This window comes from Tenrec ecaudatus, chromosome 1 (genome assembly GCF_050624435.1).
Source record: "Tenrec ecaudatus isolate mTenEca1 chromosome 1, mTenEca1.hap1, whole genome shotgun sequence".
In the NCBI taxonomy this organism is placed as follows: Eukaryota; Metazoa; Chordata; class Mammalia; order Afrosoricida; family Tenrecidae; genus Tenrec; species Tenrec ecaudatus.
In genome coordinates, this window is record NC_134530.1 from 158459433 (window position 1) to 158486363 (window position 26931).

Here is a 26931-nt window from a genome sequence, read left to right on the forward strand (position 1 = left end):
GGCCCAGTTCTGCGCACACTCCAACTAACCACCAGCATGCTCAAAGTCTCACTGACTCAAGTGGACTCCCAAATGCTTGTGCATTGGGCTGCTATCCGCAGGTCCACAGTTGCTTTCCACTCCCATAAAGAGCCCCAGTCTCAGACCCCTCTGGGCAGTTCTGCCCAGCCCCTGGGGCCTCTGAGTGACAAGCATCCTGTCCTCCACCTTTAAAGGGGAGAGCAGAATAAAGCTTTTCCAGGGCCTGAGGAGACTGGGCACTACCTGGCTAAGGGACAACAGGGGCCTCTTGGAGAAGACAGGGAGGAAAGACACTTGCCAAAATGAGAGTCTTCCCCTATTCAAGAAACTCAGGAAATCTGCAAGTTACTCTCAAGGTGTAGCTAGTAGATATATAGGGAGGTACACAGGAAAAGCAACTATGGGAAATCTTCATAGTTGAAGGAACAGAAGTAATAAATGATGTTCCTATCTGTTCAACGTTGTATGTTTGAAAAATATGATTGGAAACCTAGAGCTGTGGTAGCCTATTACCCTCTGAGCAGGAGGTAACTGCTTGGGGTGCCCAGGGGATGCCACCCATAACTTTTCATCTTTCCAAGCTTGAAAGTTGTCTATAAGCCATGACTAGTTAAAAGACTTTCCCTGACCAGGAATCAATTCTGCACAGTATCCTAGCCACTAGACCACCAGGGAATCACAAGCAGCTATCTGATTTGCCTCCAACTGACACTTTGTCGCTTAGCACAAACTTGGACGCCAGACCTCTACCCTCCTGGGGGCCTCCCTCTCCTCTGGAGATCAGCCCGAATTTCACTGCCTGCCCTCTTTCTCCAAAGAGGCGACCGGTGGACCTCACCCTGCTCCATAAGCCCAGTGGGCGCTCACAGGCCCGCCAGGCTCTTTCCTCCCCGCCCCACCTTGGACCCCACTCAGAGACACGCCAGTGCGCGCAGACAGCGTGGAGAAACATAGGGACCGGGACTCGGGTGGGGGCGACTGGATGGATCCTCTGCCATCTCCAGTCTCGGACAGGCAGGCGCCCAAGGGGGGGCCGTGTGGCTAGAAGACACTTGCAAACAGGGCCCTGGCACCCGACTCCTGACCTCCAGGCCTGCGCTGGAAAACCCGCTGCCCCTGCGCTGCCCGAGTCTTGGCTGGTGGCAGCGCCCTCCTTCCACGGGCTCAGCCCCTTCTCCTGGGGACCAGGCTTTCCCTGCAGACACCACGTCGGATTCCTTAGACGGTCCTGTCTTGTTGTCCTTCAAATGTGGACATGGGTCTACAGAGTCCCTGCCTTTCCTCAACTGGAGCGTTGATGGTGCCGATGGGTCAGGAAAACTTCCGCGTGCATTTTCCACCCCAGAGGAGCCGTGTTCCTCGTTTCGCTGCAGTTTATAGGGGCGCCAGTCCTTGAGCTCAGCGCTGATGGGTGCTGTGCCTCAGCCCGGCTGAGACAGCTCTCTTCTGCCTCAACAGGTCTGCATCCAGATTCGGAATAAGTCTCCCTGTTTGCTAGCACTTGGCCTTGTACCTGCATTGGGTCGCCTCCCTGGACCTTGGCATTTTTCATCTAAGCTTTCCCGATTCCCTGACGGTGCAGGGCAACAGACTTCCCCCAGGTCAGACTGCGCTGCCCTCTGCTCGCTGCCAGTTCTCCTCCACATTGGAAGCCACTTTTCATTTTAATGTAATTTATGTGTTTGCTTTTGTTCAGCAGTGGTCATGGCAGCTTTTTTGGTCATGCTCAATGACTGTAAGAAGGTAAAATTTATCAAGGACCAAGAGAGTCAACATCTGCCTATCTCTTCACGGCAATGGGAGAGATGAAGGCGAGTACACAGCTGTACAGTGACCATGTGCTGTTACTGCTCCCAAAGGCATTTCGTACCTCTAGTCATATCTTTCCATTTCTGTTGCGGTCTTCCTCGTTGAGATACTTACCAAAGAGCTTCAGGAATTTGCTGTTAGAAGTGTAAGGTTTAATGGGGCGCGAAACAGAACTGAAGATCCAATTGGCAAAGTTTTAGAAGCAGGCTTTATTGAGAAGCTTGCTGGCGGGTTCCGCAATCAGGGTATTCAGCTATTGAAACCATGCCTTGGGGAATTCAGGCAGCATTTTTATACCCCTTGCTGGCAGGCACAGCTGGGAAGGATGAAAGCTGGGCACACAGGGCCTTCAGCAAGGAAGAGGTCCTTAATCTTATCATTCATCAGTCTGAGGACAGGTAGAGGGGAGTGTGCATATCTTCAGAAAACATTCTGGCTCCTGGATGAGCTGGCTCCAGGGATTTGGCCTTGAGCAGGGGAGGGGGAGGTAGGTTAGAGGGAGGTGGATGAGAGGTGAATTCTAAGAGCCAGGCTGAAGTCACCGCATTCAAAATGGAGTCCCTTTTGTAAAGCGATTCTCCAGGGGAGCAGAAGTCCATGTCAGCCCGCCAGCTCCTTTCCAGTTCTTACTTATTTCCAAGGCTGGGGATTTGCCAGTCTCCTGCGTTTGGGATGGTTGTTGTTTTATGTGTGTGTGTGCGCGTGCCCGCGGCGCAGTTTAAAAATTGCGATAAAAATATAAGGTAGCAGATGGAGATTGACAATTCAGAGAAAGGGCATAAACAAGTGGCCTGAATAAATTCCTGACATGTTGTGCCTCTGGGTCTGTTATGCAGTTGGAAAGAGCCTTTTCAGTGTGTGGTTTGAACTACCAAGCACAACAAATCTCACTTTGATAGTGTAGTACTTCCATTTGAATGTCTTCACATTAGACTGTTGCCTGATGGAAGTCTCCTTTTAATGAAACCATGTTTTTTGGTTTCTACATATAGAAGACCTATTTGGGAAGGTTGTTACTCAGTGGCTGTCCTACTTCTAGGTATGATTATGCTACAAGCCGCACAGGGGCACTGGTGGTTCAGTGGTAGAATTCTCGCCTCCCACGCGGGTGGCCCGGGTTCGATTCCCGGCCAGTGCAACTTGCTTTGTTTTATTCTTCAACACGAGGTTCTTAGAGTGTCTCCCTTCTGTGCAGGATTATCTATTGCAAGAATAAGCCCGACCATATGGTGATTCAGGGAGACGACCTGAGCCGAGAAGATCATCGAACATTTCCGTAGCAAGAAACATGGACTTTGGGGAGCCTGACACACAAATCCGTCTTGGAAGAAGTTCACAGAATGTTCCTGGGTTGCGAAGATAGTGAGACTTGCACTCGCGACTTCGGACATCGTATCCGGAGAGACCAGCCCCTGTAAACGGGCCTGCGCGGTAAAGAAGCCGAGGGGAAAGGGGAAACCTGGAGAGATGGATGGACAGGAGGCTGCAGGACGCGCTCCAACCCCGCCGCGGCAGGGACGGCGCGGACCAAGGACGAGCTGACGCGGGAGAACGCGCTCATCCTTCCCCTGCGCACGGGCCCTTGGGTACGGTGCCCTCACGCACTCAGCAGATGCGAGCCCGCAGCCTCCGCCAGCGGCTCCACGTGGAGCGCACAGCCCCGAAACCTCTCACTCTGCGGGGGAGGTCGCCAGGGGTCAGAATCGAGTCCAAGTGCATGTGTTCTTTTTAGAGCTGAGGAGGTACCCACAAATAACATTTTAAGTGACTATAGTAGCATCTAGAATTCACTGCCCCCCCCCCCAAAAAAAAACACCAACAACTATGGGTAACAATTTGGGCTGTAAGGTCAGCAGATGGACATCATCCTCCCCACCCCCATCCGCCTCTGTGGGAAAAAAGATAAGGCTTCATACTCCAGAAAATCAGTCTCCAAAACCCAAGGGGCATTTGACCTTGTCCAACGGGGTGGCTATGAGTTAAAAAGAACTCGATGGCCACGAGTTACGTTTTGGTTAACACTGTGAAACTGCCAATACTAGCCCAAACAAGCTACAACTATAACACAATCCTGATCCTGTCCCAGCATCGTTCTTCAAAGGAAAAACTAGTCGCCAACTTTATACAGGAAGGAAGAGACAGTCTCTTCAACAAATAGTGCTGGCGATCTATTTACAGAAGAACCAATCGGTTCCATCCCTCACGCCATATCCCAAAATGTCTTGAAGATAAAAAGCCTAATGGATGAAAAAGTAGGGACAAACCTCAGTTCCCTAAGCCAGGGCATAAACACACTACCAACATTATGTAAACACACACACACAATAGGGGACTAAGGCCTTATAAAAATAAGACACTTATGTGTAGCAAAAATGTAAACACACCACGTGTTTAAAAATTTTTGGTAATGACCTATTGGACAAGAGACTGAAATCTATGTAAAACGATAACAACACTTCAGCAATGAAACTATGAATAATCCAATTTTAAGGTGGCCCAGATGGTGGAGCGAGCACTGCCCCGAAGATGACATCCGGGCTGCCACAAACACATGCAGGAAGGCTCACGGTGACTGGCCAATCGAGAGAGGCACATCAACCCGTGAGCTACTACTGCACAACACACTGACAGCGAGAGGTCGGGGGTTTCGAAATCAGACAATGAAAGGTGGAGAGCTATTGGAACCTTCGTACACTGTTCATGAGATTGTCAAGCTACACAACCACTGTGAAAAGTGGTTGGCACTTCATGTAACCAAGCAATCCTTTCACTAGGTATATAAGGGGGTATCACAACAACAAACAAACCAACAAAAACAACACTGGAAACAAGCTCTGCCCAGCAGCTGTCATAGTTTGCATTTTCCCCACTAGGTGAGCATTGAGCACCTCACTCTGAGTTGGTGCACCCAGTGACATCACCTGGGAAGGATCTCTCTGCTCACAGTGAGTTTTTCAAAAAAGCCTCGTTCTGGACGTCCGTCAATTTCCTGAACAGACAAAAGTGTCCACTTGTAGTGCATTTGGAGCTTTCTGTTTGCAATTTGACTGTTAATCAAGCTTTCTAGTTCAAGGTTCTGAAAAGATAGTGCAACTGTGTGTAACAAAAAAGGCAGACCAGGGACTGATTTTGCCACCACAAAAATGCACCTGTTCCCACAAGCCATCTCAGTACACCAGTTTTGGGCCAAAACCCCAGCATGCCTCTCTTGCCCCATGCACCTGAGTCACCTGACCTCGCTCCATGTGACTACTTTAGTGTTTCTACGCAAGAAGAGGGTCATGAAAGGACAGCGATTGGACACGTAGAAGAGATGGGGCGGGGGGGGGGTGGGAACAAAATACGCTAAGGAGGTGCTTTCAGCCACCCAAACAAACAAGTTTGAAAAATGTTTCCAAGAATGGACTTGCAGATTTGACAAAAGTAGTAAGTGTAATGGAGAGTGCTTTGAAGGTAATAAGGTTGTTTTGTTTTTAAAAAATTAAATACATAGCTTTGAAGAAAAATTCTGGGTTTGGGAGGCTACTCCTCATATGTCCCACAGAAATAAAAACCATAACATGAGCATATATACCCATCTCATCATTATACCAATACTCACAATAACAGGAAGAGGGAAGCAGTCTACATACCCATCCATGGGAGAATGGACAGGTAAACTCTGGTGCACACTCACAATGGAATACTGCACATTGCTAAGGAAGAGTTCACCTGTGAAACAAGTTATGACATGGATGGATTTGGAGGACATTAGGCCGAGTAAAGTGAGCCCATCAACAAAGGAAAATATTATATGAGATCACATCATAAAAGAAAAGTAGATGAAAATTGTTTATATCAAAAGAAACAGACTCTGATGGTTTCCAGGGGTAGGAGGAGAAGAAAGGGGAAACAGTAGGCTGGAGGGGAGATCGGTGTTAACGGAGGTGGAAAGATAACATTCTCAGAGATGGAGAGGAGAAGGAGGAGGGCAGTGCAAGCCCCCTTTGATAAGTTACTTAAATTGTTGGGTTAAATATCATCTGCAATGTAAACCCTCACTAATACCCAATATTTAAAAAATAAAAGATTGACATGTGGTAGGGGTGGCGGAGGAGAGGAAGAGGGTGTTAACAAGCCCAGAGACAAGGGAATAACAAGTGAACCAAAATCAGTCTCAAGGAGGGTGTGAGAGGTCTGCCAAGGCTGGATCAAGGGCAATGTAAATGGGAGGAATTCCTAAAACCCAAATGAAGGCAGAACACGATAGTGGGACAAGAGGAAAGTACAAAGAAACAGAGGAAAGAACTAGAAGGCAAAGGGTAGTCATAGAGATCTAAATACAGGCATGTAAAGATGTAAATATATTTATATACGACGAGAGGGGAATAGATCTATGTACATATATTTATAGGTGTAGTATTTTTTCCCTCACAATAGTGATTTTATTAAATTAGTTGCTGTATAAAACATTGCATATGTCATAATTGTTAACCTAGCAATTTACCAAACTGTAGTTATCGGGTGCAGTTTGCTGAGCATGTTTTAGAAAGGAAAGGAATGGCCAAAGCCCTGCTATAGTTGTTACGTCACTGCCTCAAAGACACACGGGGATGCTCAAGATCTAAGCCAGGCAAAGTTTCCTTCCCCCTCCAAAGCCCTCCATCTGTAGAAATATTCTGATAAATATAATCTAGACAGTCTTTGCACTTGTGATTCCACAACCAGAAATGCAATGGAGATGTTTAATATAGGTTTAGTATTAAGGAAACAGATGGACAGTGGGCCCCTGCTCAAGTACTCCCTCAACACAAGAACACTTTGTTCTAACAAGTCGGCAGTCTGAGATGCTCACCTGCCTAACACAATCATTGATGACAATGGGTGTACAGGCAAATGTGGTGACGAAAGCTGATCGTGCCCAACTACCAAAAGATACAGCACCTGAAGTCTTAAAGACCTGAAGATAAACAAGCAGCCAGCCAGCTGAGAGCCAACAGAATCCACATGGAAGAAGCACACCAGCCTGTCCCGACTTGATCGCTGAGGACAAAGTGGGTGCATAAGCAAAAGTTGCTAGCAAAGCAGATGGTGCCCTGCTATCAAATGATATAGCATTGGGGGTCTTAAAGGCTTGAAGACAATCAGGTGGCCATCTAACTAAGAAACAACAAAGCCCACATGGAAGAAGCACACCAGCCTGTGTGATGACAAGGCATCGAAGGAATCAGGCATCAAAGACAAAAAACATTCTAGCGTTGTGAATGAGGGGGAGTGCAGAGTGGGGACCCAGGACCCATCTGGGGGAAATTGGGTATCCCCTTGCAGAAGGGTTGTGGGGAGGTGACGAGCCAGTCAGAGTTTAGTGTAGCAACTATGAAACATACAATTTCCCTCTATTTCTTGAATGCTTCCTCCCCCGACTATCATGATCCCAATTCTACCTTACATAACCAGCTCGACAGGGAGATGTACACTGGCACGGATAGGAAGTGGAAATACCGGGGAATCCAGGACAGATGAGCCCCTCAGGAACAGTGGAGAGTGGCGATATTGGGAAGGTGGAGGGAGGTAGAGGGAGAAAGGTGAAACAGATGACAAGGTCTACATGTAACCTCCTCCCTGAAGAACGTACAGCGGAGAACTGGGAGAGGGAGATGTCGGATGGTGTAAGATATGATAAAATAATAATTATTTATAAATTATCAAGGGTTCAGGGGAGGCGGAAGCAGAAAGGTGGGGGGGGGGTAAAGTGAGGAGCTGGTACCAAGGGCTCAAGTAGAAAGCAGGTGTTTTGAGAATGATAATGGCAACATGTACAAATGTGCTGGACACAAATGATGTGTGTACGGATTGTGAAAAGAGTTGTATGAGCCCCTAATGAAATGATTTTTTAAAAGATTGATATGCATTCCCTTCAGCCAAGATATTTCACTACCAAGCCACGCTCCCAAAAGAGGGCAGCTCCAGCTCCCACCCCCGCTGGAGACCAGGGGCTAAGTTTGCACTTGTCTCGCAAAAGGGATCCAGTGTGCTCCATGCCCAGCTCCCAGCCCACGCGACCATGCTGTTGTACAGCCTGCTGAAGGAGCACCAGGCCAAGCAAGTGAGTGCGAGGAAAAGATGGGGCGACAGGCAGCCACCTGCCCACACTTTGGTGGACCACCTGGATGTGCTTGGCCCAAGCCTACGTGAACCAGAGGAAGCTGAACCAGGAGAAGGCCCTGCGCGTCAGGCCATTAGTTTTGCTAAGACGACTGGCCCGTGGATGGGGATGATGGAGCAATTCAATCCCGCCCTCAAGGAAATCGGGGACGGGGAGAACTGGCCTCAGAGCATCGAGCTGGACATGCGCACCATTGCCACTGCCCTGGAATATGCCCACCAAGGGCAGCTGCATACCGACCCCCCTAGTTCATCTTCCCTTCCTTTACCTTGCCCTCCCTACCACACCAAGGGGGGCAGGAGGAATGGGGGAAGGCCCATGAATAAAACACAAAGCTCCATTCCAAAAGAAAGATAAAATTAAAGATCTGCAGCGTCAAAAAAAATTCAAAAGCAAAAAAACCCAAACAAACCAAAACATCAAAATCACTTCTCTTAAAAAATAAAAGAATTTTTAAAATAAAAAAACAGCACTTCTCTGTCTTACATAGAAACGGTTATAGTTAGGAAACAATTTGCTGGCTCGCAGTGCGGGGTGTTGTGTACAAAGGTAAAGTAGGTGAGACAGATGACGTCTCTTCATTGCCTTTACTCCATAGGGTGTGTAGTGCAGACCCAAACCAAACGGATTTACAGACTAAAACGTACACCCCGTCCCCTGGTGGGCTCGAACCACCAACCTTTCGGTTAACAGCCGAACGCGCTAACCGATTGCGCCACAGAGACCCCGATACCCTCTCGACACCCTACAGGGAATATGTATACACCATGTCCTCATGTCGTGGGCATACTGTGTGCTGTCTCCCAGAGTCTCAAAAGAAACAGGTGGGTTGGGCAAATGAATGACGCCTTTGTCGATTTGCAACCTGCACGCCGGGTGATTCCCAAGGCAGAAGGGCAGCAGATGGCCGTCGTCCCTCCTTGCTCCTCACCTGCCTCGGAAGTCACCGGGCCCCAGAGCCTCCGCGTCTGCGCTGCTCCGGGTCGCCTGTGCCGAGTGGGGCCCGAGGCTCGGAGCCCGCGGCGCCGGGCGGCTCTCGCTCTGCGTCCCGGCTCCGCTCGCCGCGCTCCGCGGCCCGCTGCACCGGCTGGCGCTCAGTGTGGACGGAGCTGCGAGGACGAAGGGAGGCTGGCTGCGACCGGCGGGATCCTGCGGATGCCTTTGCATCCAAGCCCCAAAGAGCGCGAAACTCCCTGGAAGTAGGGACAGAGACCCAAAACTTGACCTGGAACCGATCTGCGAGACAGTGGCTTGTTTGCATGGAGGGGACTTGCAGACGCGCCGGACTGCGTCTTTGTCTGCCGGCCGGACAGCAAAGAATCGAGTGTCAAAGCTGGCTGCGGGGAGCGCTTGTCAGCACTTTGCACCACCCTTTGCTCTGCCAAGGGAGACCAGGCTCGCTCCTCTGGCAGAGAGCTCAGCCCTGCCCGGGAGACGGGCCCTCTGGGAGACGGAATTCGCCAACCCTCACGCAGCTGCCCACGAGGCTGGGGATGGCTTTGGAATGGAGCCGGACTTCTGCGTACCCGCTGAGGAACCAGGCAGAGACTCAGCCGGAGACAGACCTGTCATCTGAGTCAACAAAACCCAATGGACTCGTTCCTCCGCCTCATCGGGCCGCTGGGAGTGGCACTGATTTCGTGGTACCCGACAAGTGAGTACACAATTCCCACAAAATCCATGCAGCAACTGTTGAATTTTAACACATCCGACAGGTCAATGGGCAGAAAAGATCAATCATCTCTATCTCTAGTTAATCGCTAGTTTGAGATCCCCCGCCTAAGGCTATTTTTGCTGTTCTTGAGATTCACCTGCATGAATACGCGTTCTTGGGATCTGGCTTTCCCCCCTTTCTCTCTCCCGTTCGTTTTTTGAGGCATACTACATTGGTGGCTGCAGCCATGGGCGCCGGCACGGGAACAATTGTGAGGCTGGCACGGGACCCTCTGTTGTCCACGGGGTCCCTGTGGGTTGGCACCTAACAATAATACCTACATTGTTGCAAATAACACTGCCTAACTTTGTAGTTCATTGTTCTAATACAGCACAGTTGATGGATATTTGGGGAAATTATGCAAAGAACTGTAAGAAAATTCTTGTGTCTCTTTTTTAGTGTACATGTGCGTCCATATCCTAACTTTTGGTAAGGTCCGTGTCATTTTTGCTATTGAAAAAGAGATTTGCAATGAAGAAGTCATTGGTTCTTCCAAAATTATTCAGGAGATGGCCAGCTTTGTTTCCAGCATCAAGATCATCTCGTAGAACTGTGGGTCCTTCCTCGCTGTGTCCAGTTTTCCCATTCTAACCCCCAGTGAGAATGTGTCTCAATTGCCTGTTTGGTCCATTTCAGTCTGCAGAAATTGGTAGGATTCCTCCATTTCTTCATCACTAGCTTTAATTTGAAGAATAGTTGTATAAAGTGGGCTTCCTTGTGGGCATTAATGATTGCGTCCTGTCACAGGCTGCATTGGACTTCAAGAGAGATCTGGAACTATTCTTCTTGATGACGAATGTATTACCATTCTTCTTGCTGTCCCAAAAATTGAAGTAGAGACTTGTAGATAACAACGGCTATAAGAATGGATTTTGAGTTATCACTTGATTGCAACCCTGATATAAGAACAATTAAGCCTTAAGACATGGCCCTCGGCCCCAATCCCAACTATGCCTCTCCACTCAGAAAATTGTACTTCAGAGGACACCACTGAAGCTACAGCTCAGGCAGAGGGATGTGTCTGGTCAGAGCACATGGGAACAAATGAAGGGGGAGGAAGAGAGAGTGGAGCACGCCCTGGCCCACCAAGCCTGAGGACAATATCCCTGACTAGGGAAAAACAAGTGATACAAAATCGGTGACAAAGCGCGTGTAAGAGGCCTGGTAGGGCTTGATCAATGGCAATGTAACCAAGAGGAATTACTGAAACCCAAATGAAGGCTGAGCATGTTAGTGGGACAAGATAGTGAGATAAAAGGAAATAGAGGCGAGAACCAGGAGGCAAAGGGCATTTATGAGGTCTAAATAAAGGCATGTTCATATGTAAATATGTTAATATATAACGATTGGGATATAGCTTCATGTACATATATTTATATGGTAAGTAAGCAGATGGACATTGTGTCTCTACTTAAATACTCCCTCAACACAAGAGCACTTTCTTTTAATACGCTGGCATTCTGTGACTCTCACTTTCCTGATACCATTGCTGAAGTTAAAATGGGTGCATTAGCAAGTGTGGTTAAGAAAGCTGATGGTGCCAGCTATGAAAAGATATAGCGACTGGGGTCTTAAAGGCTTAAAGTTAAACAAGCGGCCATCTAGCTCAGAAGCAACAACGCCTACATGGAAGAAGCACACCCGCCTGTGTGAACACGAGGTGTTTAAGGGATCAGGTATCAAGCATCATCAGAACAAAAATATCATATAATCATGAATGAGGGAGAGTGCTGAGTGGAGACCCCAAGCCCATTTGTAGGTCACTGGACACCCTCTTACAGAAGGGTATCAGGGAGGAGAAGAGCTAATCAGGGTGCAGTGTAGCAACGATGAAACATACAACTTTCCTCTCCTTCTTAAAGGCTTCCTCCCCCACTATCATGACCCCAAGTCTACCTCACAAATCTGGCTAGACCAGAGGATGTACACTGGTACAGATAGGAACTGCAAACACAGGGAATCCAGGGCGGATGATCCCCACCGGACCAGAGCTGAGGGTGGAGGTAGGTTGGGGTGGAAAGGAGGAACTGATTACTAGGATCTACATATAACCTCTTCCCTGGGGGATGGAAAAGAGAAAAGTGGGTGAAGGGAGATGTCGAACAGGACAAGATATGACAAAATAATAATTTATAAATTATCAAGGTTTCACGAGGGAGGGGGGAGCCGGGGAGGAGGGGAAAAATGAGGACCTGATGGCAGGGGCTTAAGTGGAGAGCAAATGTTTTGAGAATGATGAAGTTACCAAATGTACAAATGTGCTTTACATAATTGATGTATGTATGCATTGTGATAAGAGTTGTATGAGCCCCTAATAAAATGATTAAAAAATAAAATATATTAAAATTTAGCATATATATCTTCATAAGGGATATTGGTTAGATTCCATGTCTACCCTTCCTCTTTCCTTCTTAATTCTTTATTTCTAATGCTGGTTTTCATGTGTGTGTGTGTATATAAATAAATAAATATATATAATTTTCACGTATTCAAAACATAAGGGAGCAGTCTGACATGAACAATGGCAGGTGTGGGGACAAGACAAGGGAACTGCACGGATGTCTGCTGGATATACATGGTGCACCTGAAGAGACTCTTTTGGGGTGTAGTATGAGTTAACAGAACAGCTCACTTTGATATTCTGGTATTTTTATTTAAAACTCACCACGTTGTATTATTTCCATCCTATCCTTAAGGGTTTCAAAACAGAATAATGTGGTGACATCTTGCTGACAGTGAGGAGGACTTGAAGCACTTGCTGATGACGATCAAGGACTGCAGCCTTCCACGCGGGTTACAGCTCAGTGTAAGGAGAAGAAAAATCCTCACAGCCAAACCACTCGGTAACAGTGTGCTAAAGGGGGTCAAGATTGCAGTTGTCGAGGATTTTGTCTTGCTTGGATCACCGCCAGTGCTCATGGGAGCAGCAACCGAGAGATCAAACTACACATTGCATTGGGTAAATTAAGGTGTCAAAAATCAAGGATGCTACTTTGAAAAGTAATGTGAATCTGACCCAATCCATGGTATTTTCAGTGTGAGAGTTGGACATTGAACAAGGAAGACAGAGAAAGAATTAATGCATTTCAATGATGGTGCTGGAGAGAATATTGAAGTTACCATGAACTGACTGCTGAAAGACCAACAAATCTGCATGGGAAGAAATACAACCGGAATGATCCTTAGAAGCAAAGATGGAGAGACTTGGGCTCGTGTACGTTAATCATGCTATCAAGAGAGACCAGTCCCTGGGAAAGGACGTCATTTTCAGTAATGTGCCAGGTAGTGAAAAAGAGGAAGGCCCGGGACCAGATGGACGGACGCAGTGGCTGCCACATGGCCTCCGACGTGAGAAGCGGACCGGGCAGTGTTTCACGCTGTTGCACACAGGGCTCTATGGGGTGCGACCAAGGAGACGGCATCTAACAATGGCATTGCCCGATGTATGTCGCCTTTCAATTAAACTATTGTTTTTGGTTTTTCATATAGGAGGCCTGTTTTAAAAGTTTGTTTTCAGTGGTCGTAGTGCCTGTCACCTTCCGTGCCAGTGTGCAATAGGAAGGTTTTTATTGCCAGAATGTACTGCGCAGGAACTGGTAGGTCAGTGGTGAGATGTCGCCTGCCATGTGGATAACTCTGCTTTATGACTCTGGTTCAATTCTTGGCCATCGCACTTTGCAACCACATTTTAAATTTTACCCAGGGCTTCAGGCTTCCTCTCTACTATGAGAGACTATCTATTGCAGAGGCACATCCAGCCTTGTGGTGATTTTGGCAGCCAGGAGAAGCAATGAGCATTAGGTATTTTGGGCAACAAGAGCTGTTACACGGTCTCTCTAAAAGGATTTCGCAGCGTCTGTTACAAAGGAGCCGATTTTCCGCACATTCTGAAGGCAGGAGACCTGGTGCCTCCCTGGTTGACACACTTGGCTGCGTGACCCATCAAGGACGAAGCTCTCTGCTCCGGGAAAGATTTACAACCTCCGAAATGGCATAAGAGGGCGCTATGCGTCGGGATCAACAGCAGGACAGTATGTTTGGCATGAGGAAAGAGGGACAGAAACACCAGGACAAACAATTTTTGACATTCGTGTCCGTTGTAAAGTAAACCGTAGTGAGGACGCTTTGACCCTCTCAAGTAACCCTGCCGTCTCACCACACAGGTGTTTTGTTCTCAGAGGTTTGCTGGCTGCGAGTTGGTCTGTGATCTCGCCGCTGGCGGGTCTAAACCACGGCTTGTCCCCTGGAGAAAGACTGGGCTTTCCCCTCCTGTGCGCTCAGAAGCCCACACTGACTGGAAGGCAGTGAGTTTGGTTTCCGTTTGTGCTGACAGGAGGCTGTCGGTTCTGCTCTGCCTGTAAGGGGTCATTATGGGTTGGAATCGTCTCAATGGTGGGTTTTCTGGTAGGGGTATTTGGAATGCGGGCGCGTACATATCTGAATCTTCTAGACAGCAGTGGAGGGTCCGGGACAGATAAGGAGGGGTCAGACAAGGTCTCCTCTTTGTCTTCCAAGGAGAGGGTGTGGGTCTGCCATGCAAACACAAATCCAACAGCTCACATTTTAAAAGTGAGCCCGCCCGTCCCTGGGTGGGCTCGAACCACCAACCTTTCGGTTAACAGCCGAACGCGCTAACCGATTGCGCCACAGAGACTGCGTCTCTTGCCGCCGCGGACACAGGGCATTCATTCATCAAGACTCCGCGCTTTGGAGAACACTTGCGCTGCCCCAAAACTTCAGAAAACCGGCAGGTTGGGGCCACGAATGGCGCCATTGTCACATTTGGAATCTGTACGTGGGTGATCCCCAAGGTAGAAGGGCAGCGGGTGGCCTTCGTCGCTCTTGCTCCTCACCTGCCTCGGAAGCCTCGGGGCCCCGGAGACACCGGGTCGCCTGAGTCCCGCAGCCCGCGGTGCCCGGCCCCGCTGGACGGGCAGGCGGCTGGTCGGGCGGGAGGGGCCGGGAGTGAGGGGCGCGGGAACCGGGAAGGGAAGCAATGGGAGCTGAGAAGCACAGGTGCGGGCTTGGTCTCTGTCCAGAGAGCTGTGCGGCCGAGGCACAGGCCGTTCTCATTCCCTCGTTTGAGTCTTCCCGTACACGAGGCAGGCGATCCTCTACGGTCTCCCACAGCATCTCTCGAAACTGCAGGTGTGAGTTACTCCGCCTGTGTGGTTGGTTTTGCTTCTGCTCCTGCAGATGCCAGGTGTCTTCAAATTGAAATCTTTATATTCTCTGGTTACACACTGAGATCAGATGCTTGCATCAAGAATGTGATATTCCCCAGTAAACCCAAAACGAGGATAATGCTGGCCAATGCATTCCCTTTCTGTCATTTGTCGGAGTGAGGGGGTCCCCAACATTCTAACTAGTCCCCAGGAGAGACTTTGCGACTGTGGACAATATTAAAGACAGACAAACAGACAGTGAGGCACAGGGGCTCCCTATCCCGTGTCAGGACTGAGAGTGAATGCATTTCCCAATGGGTATGCATAACGGGGATTACATAGCCTTCCTGAAGCATACACATTGGAGCCAACATATGAGCCATAAGAGGGGCATGCAAAAAAACAGGAAGTGCTCTGGGTGAGCGGAGCTTCCATAGTTCCCATTTTCCCCAAAAGGCCAGAAACTCTGAGTTAGTTCACTCGGTGGCATCGCTGGGGAAAATGCTCTCTGGTCACAGTGGAATTTTTAGTAAAAGCAGTTTTGCTCCCACTTCATTTTTTTGTGATGACCGCTTTAAGAGAACAGCATTCAGCTGTGAAATTTTGTTTCCTGCTCAGGAAAAACGCCACAGGAACTGTTGTGATGTTGAACACAGCTTACAGTGACAGCTCTCTGAGGAAAACTCAAGTGTACAAGCAGTTCTCTTGTCTCAAGAAGGGTAAAAGCCCCCCCCCCTAACTTTATTGATCCCAATTTTACTTTACAAATCCGGCTAGACCAGAGGATGTGCACTGGTACAGATAGGAACTGGAAACACAGGGAACCCAGGACAGATGATCCCTTCAGGACCAGTGGTGAGAGTGGAGGTAGGGTGGAGTGAAAAGGGGCAACCAATTACAGGGATCTACATATAACCCCCTCCCGGGGGATGGACAGCAGTGAAGGGGGTGAAGAGAGAGCTTGGACAGTGTAGAATATGACAAAACAATAATAATTTATGATTATCAAGGGCTTATGAGGAAGGGGGAATTGGGGAGAGAGGGGGAAAATGAGCTGATACCAAGGGCTCAAGTGGAAAACAAATGTTTTCAGAATGATGAGGACAACAAATGTACAAACGTGCTTGACACCATGGATGTATTTTGGATTTTGATAAGAGTTGTATGAGCTCTCAATAAAATCATTTTTTAGAGGTGAAATGTCAATTGATGATAAATCTCATTCTGGATGTCTGTCAATTTCCGTCGTGCATTTGGAGTGTGTTCCATCAGGTCAGACTCGTAATCAAGCTTTCTATTTAGGGTTCTGAAAAGAAAGTGTAACAGCCTGTGACCAAAAAAACAAAAAGGCAGGATTTGCAGCAGACAAGGGACTGGTTTTGCCACCATGAAAATGCACCTGCTCATGCAGCCATCTCAGTGCACCAGTTTGTGGCAAAAACCAGCATGCCCCTCTTGCCCCATGTACCTGACCTAGCTCCCTGACACTTTTTTGCTTCCATAAATGCAGAGGGAAGGACAGCGATTTGATGATGTAGAAGAGGTGAAGAAGGAAAAAAAAAACGTGAAATGCTGTCAGCTATCCAAACAGATGAGTTTGAAAAACTATTCCAAGAATGGAATCAAAGTTTTACCAAATGTATTAAGGGCAATGGAGAGTACCTTGAAGGTGATAAGATTGTTGTGTTAAAAAAACCACATATCTTTGAAAAACATAATCCCGGTTATCTTTGGGTACCACCTTGTAGGTAATATCATAAGTGGGTTATGCAATAAATAAGCAATGAGGTGAGTCACTGTCTTGACCTAGTGTTTGCTGACCCATAACACCCCCAAGCACTCCCCAGGGGTTGGAATCACGGATCAGTATCAGCAGGAGATGTCAAGATACCACTTGCTGCATTTACGGTGGGTTGGCTATAGAACCTGATTGCTCTCGTCTAGAGACAACCTTTGAGCATAGTGAAGCAACCAGACTCAGGAATGACCTATCCAGGGTGGCAGTCCTTAAGGGAAAGCTCTTGCGGGGCACATTATTCAGTGTGGAGAAGGTGTATTTGAAAACGTTTCTGTCTCAGAACAATGGAAGATCTTTCTCAAAATAGGGCTAGTTTTCTGAGCCCGAGGTTGGGAGTGTAGAAACAAGGTCAAACACTTTATAAAAGGTTTGGCCAAACCCATCTATGAAGCTGCAATAAAAGAAAAAGAAACAGAGGAAGGAAGAAAGGAAGGAAGGAAGGAAGGAAGGAAGGAAGGAAGGAAGGAAGGAAGGAAGATTGTTTGAGGGTTTTTTGGAGTGGGAGAGGAAGGGCAGATGCATTACTGGTTACAAAGTATATATGTCAGGTTTCTCTGATGGTTTACCTTGTTTCTTGCTTCTCAATGCTGAAAGAATCCACCTGGGACCCTTGTAAATCCAAGTAACTTTCATGAGGGAAAAGGAAGCTCCCCTATTACTGTCTCAGGTACACACTATCCTTGGAAGCATGCCAGGCCTCATGCGGGGGACCCTGGAGAAGTTTAAGACTGAAAATGGCCCTTCCGGGGAGCACAAAAACCCTTTGGAAAATGCCCAGAAAGTAGAGTCCACAGATCCCCCAGAGGAGCCTGGACCCAGAGGCAGAGAGACAGAGCGGGACCCCTGGGGCACGCAGGCCTGTTTGCACCACACCTGGGAGAGATGAGGCACTCTGACTTGCAGGAGAGGGACCTGAGCACGGGGCCTCAGAGGGCCCTGCCCTCAGCCTGCTCCCTTTACCCCCTCCTAACCCTTAGCCTCCTCCTATCCCTCAGCCTGCTCCCTTGACCCCCTCCTATCCCTTAGGAGGAAAGATAGAAAGTTGTCAAAATGGAACCGAACCTTGAAGTGTGATCCTCGAGAACTTGAATGAATTGGTAGTGGTTACTTTGAAGCCGATTCTGTTAGATCAGGAATGATAAATTGGAGGTGTCCCAGTGACATGCTCTGTTAGGACAAGCTACCCTTGAAGAATGGGCAGGTGCTTCGTTCCTCACAGCTGCTCCCCTGCCTTTGACTCACCAGCACAGGTTAGACACTTCTAAAGCATTTTACTGTGAAGTAGGTGGAGGGATTAAATATCAGATGCTGTGTGCATTAAACAGCTTGAAGAATGTACCAACCTGCATCAGGCCATGGCTTGCTCTATTCCTGCCTGGTCCGCTAACCGTCTCCTGAGGAACAGCTAGTGGGATCCAAGGGCTGACCTTTCGCTTCCCAGCTGACACTGAACCACTGCACCACCAGGGCCTTCATGTCTGTTCCTGGTTGGTTTTTTAATTGATGATGTTTATAACTCTAAAGTTTACATCTAGGTCTCTAATCCAGCTTGAGTTGAGATATGGATCCTGATTCATTCTTCTGCAAGTGGGAATCCAATTTTGCCAAACATTTTTTTTTAACCAAACATTTTTTGAAGAGATACGTCTTCCCCATTTAATTGGGTTTGGACCGTCCGTCAAAATCATTTGTAAGGGAGTGGATTTTTATTTATTTATTGTTACATTATATTAGGGGCTCATACAACTCTTATCACAATCCATACATATACTTACATCCATTGTATAAAGCACATCCGTACATTCTTTGCCCTAATCATTTTTCAAAGCATTTGCTCTCCACTTACGCCCTTTGCATCAGGTCCTTTTTCTTTTCCCCTCCCTCCCCGCTCCCCTCCTTCTCACGAGCCCTTGATAATTTATAGATTGTTATTTTGTCATATCTTGCCCTATCCGGAGTCTTCCTTCCCCCACTTCCCTGCCGTCCATCTCCCAGGGAGGAGGTCACATGTGGATCCCTGTAATCAGTTCCCCCTTTCCAACCCACTCACCCTCTACTCTCCCAGTATCGCCCCTCACCCCAGTGGTCCTGAAGGTATCATCCACCCTGGATTCCCTGTGCCTCCAGCTCCCATATGCACCAGTGTACAACCTCTGCCCTATCCAGCCCTGCAAGGTAGAATTTGGATCATGGTAGTTGGGGGGAGGAAGCATCCAGGATCTGGGGGAAAGCTATGTTCTTCATCGGTGCTACCTCGCACCCTAATTAACCCATCTCCTCTCCTAAACCCCTCTGTGAGGGGATCTCCATTGGCCGACAAATGGGCCTTGGGTCTCCACTCTGCACTTCCCCCTTCATTCACTATGGCATATATATACACATATACATATATATATATATATATACACACACATATGTATATAAATACACATATTCTTTTTTTTTGCATGATGCCTTATAGGGAATGGATTTATTTCTAGGTTTTCTGTTCTGTTCCATTGGTCCATATGTCGCTCATTGTGCCAGCACCCCGCTATTCTCACTACAGAGACTCTAGTACGTTTTGAGGTCAGGAAAGAAGCATTCCTGCTTTGTTCTTCTTCTTTAGTTGAGTTTTGCTGATCCTCTATCTCTTTCCTTTCCAGATAAAGTTTGTGATTAGTTTCTCCATCTTTTTGTAGAATGATGCAGGGATCTGGACTGGAATTGCACTATATCCAAAAATTGATTTGGGCAATAAAGACATTGTCACAATGTTAAGTCTTCCTATCCATGAACATAGTATATTCTTCCACCTACATAAATCTTTTTTGGCTTCTTGTATTAGTGTTGTGTAGTCTTATTATGCGTTCTCCCCCCCCCCTTTGGTTAGGTTTATTCTTGAATATTTCATCTTTGGGGTTGCTATTGTAAATGATATTGTTTTCTGGATATCCTTTTCAGAGTTCTCTTCATTTGTACACAGGAAGCTGATTTATTTTTGCATGTTAATCTTGTAAACACATTGCTGAATCTTCCAAATAGTCTTTGAGTTTCTACATAGAGAGTCATATCATCTGAAAATAGAATGTTACTTTTTTCCAATTTGGATGCCTTCATTTTCTTTTTGTTATCTTATCATTCTGGCTAAGATTTACAGGACAATATTGAATTGAGTAGTGATAAAGGGCATACTTGTCTGGCTCCTGTTCACAGGTACAATGAGCTTTCATGTGAGGAACTCAGTATTTATACCTGGCTAATCCATGTGGTTCCTGTTCTGTCCTCTATGGTTAATTTACTGCATCTGGGAGCACGTGCATATAAAAGTAGCCCAATTTATACATATCTGGACTCTTTATTCCATAGGCAAGTCTGGTACTGGCAGACATTGGTTCAGCAGCCAGGAGCAAATACTTCTGTCAATGAAGAAATTGTAGAGAACTGGGGAGTGATACCGGAATAAAAGATATCAAATGTGCCTACCACTAAGAGTAACTTCATAGCTTTGTAGGCCAGAGTGTGATCCTCTAGCCCAGTGGTTCTCAACCTGTGGGTCGTGACCCCTTTAGGGTTGAAGGACCCTTTCACAGGGGTGGCCTGATTCATAACAGTAGCAAAATTACAGTTATGAAGTAGCAATGAAAATAATTTTATGCAACTATATACATAAATTTATGGGTGGGGGTCCCCACCACATGGGGAACTGTATTAAAGGGTCATGGCATTGGGGAGGCTGAGAACCACTGCTGTGCGCATTAATACTTAGCCTGAAATGCGACAACCGTCCTCTCACCATGTCTTCTTACAAGATGGAAAACAAATTCTCGTGTGTTTCAGTTATGCATAATGTTTAGAAGAAATAGTCTTGTCATAGTGACTATTCCCCTGATTGATCAGGGAAGGAATCATGAAGTTACAGTCGGTTTGTCTGTGATTTGCATGCTGGACCTTGGACGAAGTTCTGTGCTAACCACAGTGGGGATCGAGCGATTGAGCCTTCAGGAAAGAGAGTAGCTCCAGCATTGTACAGATACACAGGGGTAGTGAAGATATTAGAGACCATGACCTTAGAATCAGGGTACGGCTTATGGGTAATGATCAGCATAGGGCTGAGAGGAAGCTGCCAGGAGAACCCTCAAACTTCCCACTTGGGTGAAAACACGAGCCCGAATGAGCCACGAATGTGTGATCTTCAACTACACTTGCTGCTGTGGGTGCTCAGCTGCCTGCGCAGCACCGTGGATGCCAGAGAGCTGGGCCTTCGCCCAGAAAAGCAAAGTTGAGCAGACACACTGGCAGCTGTGGTGGCCCCCGTCTGTACAGAAATTAAACCAGTGAGACTCTGCCTGGATCTGTATACTTCATGTCATAAATGCAAGTGTGCAAACGTTGGCTGATGGCTTCAGGTGTAAATATAAATTGGGCTTTTAGTGGGGCTAGATCTAAATATTGACTTCAGGGAAGGTGTTTGCCCCAGAGTTGATTAGGACTCATATGACGGAGTGGTGCAGGTATTTAGACAAGGTGGACATCTGTGACATCTTTAACCTTCACCACATAGGGCCCAGTCTTATACTAATCCTCCCAAAAGAAACTGGCTATGCGATATGAAACAACTCTTTGCAGACACTGGCTGCAGGAGCGTCGGACACTGCTCAGACTGAGCTAGTCGTCGTGTGCGTCCCAGCAGCCTGAACAGAAAGCGTCTAACACAGGTGCCATCCAGGAGAGTTCTTAGAAGGGTGAGACCCCAAGGCTGCGTCCAAATTAGACCTCCGAACCCACCGATCTGAGCTCTTAAAAGCCAGCCCAGAAAGAATGCAAGTGTTTCCCCAGCAGATGTGTTGTGGACTGTTGGGCTCAGGGGTCCCCAACAGCAGTAAATAATATAAAAGCAAAAGGACATGTACCCAAAAGCAAAGATGAGAGGTATGAAATCCAGACAAATGAAAAGGAGAACCCAGTTTCAAAATGAGGAGGATGCTAATCAATGGCGGGGCTGGGGGGGTGCGGGCAAAGTCACGAACCTCTGTACAGACTGCAATGGGGAGCTCATTTACTCTGTAAACTTCCCACTTAAAGCACAACGCACACACCAAGAAGGGTAGAGATGCCTAGTATTTACCAAAGATTCATAAGGTCTAGTAAAGAATAACGTATGTAAAGAAAGATAAAAATAGCACACAAATCTTCGGGGACTGGGAATCAGCCCACAGAAGCACAGACTTGACATGAATGATGCAATGAGCACAATATGAGAAGAGCTGTAATAAACATGTCCCACGTGTTTAGGCGGTGAAGGGACGTATCAGCTTGATGAGGAGAGAAATGAATTTTTTTCTTTCTTTTAATTCTAAAAAGTGCCCCATGCCCCCACTGCCCTTTTCTTCCTTGTATTCATCCTTTTGTTTTCCTTTCCCCACCTCCTCCACCATTGTCTACCATGTGCATCCCTGGTTTTGGTCTGGTCTCTGCCATACTACACAGTCTTCACCCCTAAAATGTTTGTATACAGTAGCTTTTTCCCTATGCCACTTTTGCTTTTAAAAATTTTTTTTAATTCTTACCTCAGCGGGTTCATGTTGAACTTGTCCTTTTGTGCCTGACTTACCTCGCTTAGCATGATTTCCTCCAGTTCTTCCCATGCCGCTATGTGCCTCATACGTTCATCACTGCTTTTTAGTGATGCGTAGTACTCCGTTGTATATATATACACCACAGTTTTTTAATCCAATCGTCAGTTGATGGAAATTTGGGTTGTTTCCAGCTCCTGGCAATTGTGAACTGTGCCGCAATGAACATTGGAGCACAGATGTCTGGTCTTGGTTTGTTCCTTGCCTCTTCTGGGTATATGCCCAGTAGGGGGGTTGCTGGGTCATATGGTAACTCTATTTCCATCTGTTTTAGGTATCGCCAGATTGATTTCCATAGTGGCTGTACATACTTACAGTCCCACCAGCAGTGGATGAGAGTTCCTGTCTCCCCACTGCCCCTCCAACACTTGTTGCTTTCTGATTTTTTGAATTGGGCTACCTTTGAGGGTGTCAGGTGGTACCTCATTGTTGTTTTAATTTGCATTTCACTTATGGCTAAAGATCAGGAACATTTTCTCATATGTTTGTTGGCCATTCAGATTTCTGTCCCTGTAAAATTTCTGTTCAAGTCCTTTGCCCACCTTTCCAGTGGGCTATTGGTTTTTTTCTTTTTGGAATCTAGCAGAGTATTGTAGATTTTAGTAATAAGGCCTTTGTCTGATGTGTCATTGCTAAAGATGTTTTCCCAGTCTGTGGACTCTCTTATTACTCTCTTGGTGAATTCTTCAATGTACACAGGTGTTTTATCTTCAGTATATCCCATTTGTCAATTTGTGCCTCCTCTGTGTTTGTGTCCTTACCTATTTCTGATAGCCTGTGTATTCCCTGCGCCAGAGTTCTCAAGTTGGTCCCAATTCCCTCATTGATGGCCCTAATGTTTGGGGTTTAACTTCAAGGTCTGTGATCCACCTTGAATTTATTCTTGTGCATGGAGTGAGATGAGGGTCTTGCTTCATTTATCTGCATGTTGATATCCATTTTTTCCAGCACCACTTGTTAAAGAGGGCATCGGCTTCCCATTTGATATTTTTGGGGCTCTTATCAAAGATCAGGTGTGTGCATGCTGATGCTTTTATTTTTGGGTTTTCAGTTCTCTTCCATTGGTCTGAGTATCTGTCATTGTACCAATACCATGCAGTTTTGAGAACTGTGGCTGCATAGAATGTGCCAAAGTCAGGTAAAGCAAGCCCTCCCCACGGTGTCCTTGTTCTTGAGGACTTCTCTGCCAATTCTGGGCTTCTTCCCTCTCCATATGAAGTTGGTAATCAGTTTTTCCATTTCTTTGAAGAAAGATGATGGTAATTGTATCGGGATAGCATTAAACTTATATAGTGCTTTTGGCAGAACTGACATCTTAACTATATTAAGTCTCCCAATCCAAGAGCATGGAATATTCTTCCATTAGTTGAGGTCGCTCTTGGTTTCTTGTAATAGTGTTCTATAGGTTTCCCTATATAGATCTTTTGTTTTTTCAGTCAGGTGTATCCCTAGATATTTCAATTTGTGTTTGGCTATTGTGAAGGGTACCACCTTTTTGATCTCTTCTTCTGTGGTCTGTCTGATTTGTATAACAGTCCGATGGACTTCTGCTTGTTGATCTTGTATCCTGCCACTCTGCCAAACTCCTCTATTGCTTCCAGTACTCCCCTTGTGGAACTTTTGGGATTTTCCATATATAAAATCATATCATCTGCAAATAACGATAGTTTCACCTCTTCCTTCCCCAGACGAATACCTTTGATGTCACTTCCTTGCTTTATGCTGTTAGCTCAAACCTCCAGCACGATATTAAATAGGAGTGGGGACTGTAGAGGTGAAAAATCTCTGGACGATGTTAACAATAGATTGGATATTGCAGTAAACATAGCAATATAAATTGCCCAAAATGAAACTCAGACATAAAAATAACTAATAACCCCTCCCTCTCTCCGTTTCTCTGCCACCCTGAGTGCGGTGGTGCTCCGACTTCACCATGTCGTCTCATAAGACTTTCAGGATCAAGAGATTCCTGGCCAAGAACCTGAAGCAGAATCGGCCCATTCCCCAATGGATTCGAATGAAAACCGGTAATAAAATCAGGTACAACTCCAAGAGAAGACATTGGAGAAGAACCAAGCTGGGGCTGTAAGGAGCCCCCTGAAGGGTGGCACGCATGGCCGCATTTTCCCAGGCTCAAATTTTGTCCCCATCTGATGACTTGAACTTCTATTGGCAAATAATCTGGTTTATTCCTAGGTTTTTTGCTTCCTAATCAAGTTTAACAATAAATGATGTAAGGCTGAAAAAAAATAACTAAGAATAACACGGCATCACTGATCTGTGAGAAACCACCAAATGGCCTCAACTTAAAAAGCTCATTACCATTGAGGTGATGCCAACTCATAGTGAGTTGCCAGCTGAGTTTGCAACACTGTAGCTCTTTGTGGGAGCAGAAAGGCCTGGCTCTCCTGCAGAGGTGCTGGTGCTTTCAAACTGCACACCTTTCCGACCACAGCCCAGTGGCTCACCTCTAGGCCACTAAGTCTCTTCAGCAAGTGGCCTGCTGTCCATGCAGTTGCAGTCCCAGGAACAGAGAAGGAGAGAGGCAGAATAAACCCTTTGAATTCATTTGGATAGATCTCAGGAATCCAGGGGAGGGAGGGAGGGGGGAGAGGGGGGGCTAACGCTCCTTGGCATCTAGGTGGAGACAGTTGATAGGAATCTGCCATTCAAGGAGCTGCTGGGTACCAAGGAGATCCTGCAAGGGTAGATCCAGGAAAACCAATTAAAATAGAAGACTTTAAAGGGAGAAGGGCGTGGCCCTGGGCCGAGCTCGGTTGAAGAGTAAAAGCTAAGAACATCTCCACTTCGTGCACGTGGTCATTGTTAGTGTCTGCCAGTTGGTTCTGAGCTCAACAGCGGCCCTGTGTGCACAACAGCGAACGCTGCTCTGGCCGGCACCATCCTCACCGTCCATGCCATGTCTGAGCCCATGGTTGCAGCCCCTGGGTGCCTGCCTCTCTCGGAGGGCCTTCCTCTTTTCCCAGGACCACGGGCTTCCCCTGGCAAGAGCCCTTCTCCTGGGATGAGCCCACAGTCAGCGAGTGGAAGTCAACAGGGAAAGGTTGCCAAGTGCAGTGTATCTCAGCCAGCCCTGAAGGCAGCCTGTGGTGCGTTGCTGGTGAGGACGCTGGGGTCTTCAAGGCTTGAGCCTTGGTTTCCTTGACCTCAGGGCCGTTAGGCATTAAACCATGGTCCAGGCAGGCCTCTCACTTGTTGATGCTTCAGATCATAAGCTGCCGAATGAGTTTGCTATGCAAATACTATTTTGTTAATTTCCCTGACTGACTAAAGTTCTGTGCTGTCTCCATCCCCAGGTGAATTCGACTCAGGCACTCGAGGGTTTATAAACTTAAACAAAGGACTCTCAATTTTCCCCTTAGTTCTTTATTCATAAACCCAGAGTGCTTTTCAGCTGAGGAACCCACGATTTCGTTGGGAAACCTCAGCTTCTCTGGGGGGTAGAGACAGGGTAGAGACAGGCAGAGAGGGGTGATGCAAACCTCTCCACCCGCTCTGGCTGGTGGAGCGCTCACAGCGCGGCTGGGTGGGAGGAGAGCAGAAAAGAGCAAAGGAGCGGGTTCCCGGATTGCACTGGAGGACAGCCACCTACCGGTGACGTCGAGCCTTATGTAGATGAGGCAGCGCAGTGGCTGCTGGATGAGCACATGTGGTGCTTAAATACGTTATGATTTCCTGTACTTTTGTGGAGAAGGAGTGTCTGATATTGAATGAGTTTTTGTGCTTTAGGGTGTAGGAGCGATCTGTAACGAGGGTAGCTAAGTGTCCCTGTGTGTAAAGTGTATGGGTTGTGAGCGCGCGTGGGGCGAGCGGGCGAGCAACTCATACTTACCTGGCAGGGGAGATACCATGATCACGAAGGTGGTTTTCCCAGGGCGAGGCTTATCCATTGCACTCCGGATGTGCTGACCCCTGCGATTTCCCCAAATGTGGGAAACTCGACTGCATAATTTGTGGTAGTGGGGGACTGCGTTCGCGCTCTCCCCTGATAATGGTTTTAAAAAAACAGAACTGTCTCTTTTGAATGTTCCCAATTACAATGTAGTATTTCTATACTTTGTTTCACTTAAGCTTCAAGATAGCTCCAAGAGTTTGCTCACTTCAGCTTTACTCTTTGTTTAGTTTTTATTTCATTGGTTTGTCATACACTTCTTAGGTTGCTGGTGTTTCTGAAGTTACAATTGATCGCTAACAATAGTTCCTTATTCACTGTGCTAAGGATGTTTATTGCCACCATCTTTCTGAGAACAGTTGCTTTCTACTTGAGCCCTTGCTTTCTAACAACTCTTTTTTCTCCCTGCCTCTTGACCCCTTGATAATTATTTTGCCCTGTCTTTTACACTGTCCTATGTTTCATTTCACGCACTTTTCTGTTGGTCCCATCCCCAGGGAGGGGGTTATCTGCAGATCCCCTGTGACTGGTTCCCCTTTTCTAGAGTCTTCCACTCGCACCACTGGTGCTGAGGGGTTCCTCAGTCCTGGATTCTGTTTCTCTGTACCAGTCAGTGTACATGTACCTCTGGTCTATCTAGCAGGATTTGTAAGGTAGAAGAAGAATTGAGATCATGATGATGTGGGATGGGGGAACTAAGAAGGAAGTTGTTTGTTTCATCCTTGCTAACTACACTGCACCCTGACTGGCT

The 26931-nt window shown here is 47.1% G+C and overlaps 4 non-coding genes across 4 annotated transcripts; 2 read left to right on the forward strand and 2 right to left on the reverse strand.

Annotated features, from left to right (window-relative positions):
* Positions 1–2897: 2897 nt before the first annotated feature.
* Positions 2898–2968, forward strand: TRNAG-CCC (transfer RNA glycine (anticodon CCC)). Its single transcript has one exon. It is a non-coding gene; the product is annotated as a tRNA-Gly (tRNA).
* Positions 2969–8626: 5658 nt separating this feature from the next.
* On the reverse strand, positions 8627–8700 carry TRNAN-GUU (transfer RNA asparagine (anticodon GUU)). Its single transcript has one exon. It is a non-coding gene; the product is annotated as a tRNA-Asn (tRNA).
* A 5569-nt stretch (positions 8701–14269) lies between these two features.
* TRNAN-GUU (transfer RNA asparagine (anticodon GUU)) lies at positions 14270–14343 on the reverse strand. Its single transcript has one exon. It is a non-coding gene; the product is annotated as a tRNA-Asn (tRNA).
* An 11769-nt stretch (positions 14344–26112) lies between these two features.
* On the forward strand, positions 26113–26276 carry LOC142438091 (U1 spliceosomal RNA). The gene has a single exon (XR_012782542.1). It is a non-coding gene; the product is annotated as a U1 spliceosomal RNA (small nuclear RNA).
* The last annotated feature ends 655 nt before the right edge of the window (positions 26277–26931 follow it).